Genomic DNA, 1,361 nt, shown 5'->3' with positions numbered 1-1,361 from the left:
TAACCAAACAGGTTGGTATAACCATGGTATAACATATTGGACTCCCTTGGCTTGGCCGCTACCGAAATGACTTATCCGTTATCGCGCTTTTTTTTTTTACAAAGGAAAACGTCATGTACTGTTGTTACGGTTTTGTATTCTATTTCGCTGATTTGATATGTGATCTGTGATCCTATAATTTCAGCAAAATGCCTGTATTATTATTATGTTGTTCTTTGAATGTGTACTTTAACTTCACAATGTATACGATTGCACTCATTCATTCTCTTGCTGTATTTCAACCTGTCTAGTCACTAGTGAACACTTTCTCTGGCGTTTGAACTCCCAGTATTACTAGTGTAAGGCACAGAAGTAGAACCCCCCCGGGTTAGAATGAGCCAACCCGGGGTCAGAGGTGAACTATAGAGCACATGGAAAGCTGTGTATAATTTGTTCTACAGCAGAATACTAGTAGATTCAGCTCCACACTACTCATCGTCTGGCCTCCTTGTCTGCTAAGTATACGGAACTTACACTGGTGGCAGCGGTGGTATACGGAACTTACACTAGCAGTTGCCAAATAGAGTTATATTTCGTAGGTTTTCAACAACTGCCCGAATTACTTTGATTTTTATCTATCGGAATCGTATTTTCTGACACTCGGAGGTCCTTCACATGAATTGTGGACAAGGGATTTGGTTAATCCCAATTAAGGGCGATGGATGGCGTTCGGAGATTAGCTCGTCTTTGTCAACATAAACGCAGAGGATCAAAGGCTTTGAAACCAGTGAACCACAGGGGAGCCTGGACGCCAGACTGTTTCTAGGGCCTACACAGGCCAGCTCCTCGGTTTTAGGGCTTAACATGCCCCAAATTTACCCCACTCTGCCCCCAGTTTTGAATGTCTAACTCTGGGAAGCTGTGATAAAACTTCTGGGATGACATGTTGGTCCTGGAGACAAGGAGCTGACCTGTATAGACCCTGGATTAGTCTGGCACCCAGGTTAATGACAGGGCTGACCAAAAATAACCTATGATGGGGGGCTCCTAATAATGAATGAATGGAGACCTTTACTAGTTTTATAGTGCCTTGTGGCATATGTGATCGAATGTTCATAAGAACGTATATATCTACCCTGCTCAGCCAATCAGAAGAGAGTGTCACTAGTACTTCTGATTGAATTACATTTAATTTTGCGGTGGAGCGGTAGGTAGGTAGTAATTTTGTAGTTTAGGTAAAGTAGAAGATGTATCATGAGGTACATTTTATTGCGGATTGTTCTTTGTATGATAGCGAAATTAAGTTTTACCATTTTAAGTTCGTGTATTTGAATAGTATGGAGAAATTCATATTCCTTAAAGTCTTCGATAAAACAGCTCTA

Source organism: Branchiostoma belcheri, unplaced genomic scaffold (assembly GCF_001625305.1).
Source record: "Branchiostoma belcheri isolate BF01 breed outbred unplaced genomic scaffold, Haploidv18h27 scaffold83, whole genome shotgun sequence".
Lineage (NCBI taxonomy): Eukaryota > Metazoa > Chordata > Leptocardii > Amphioxiformes > Branchiostomatidae > Branchiostoma > Branchiostoma belcheri.
This window is presented reverse-complemented; position numbering follows the sequence as displayed.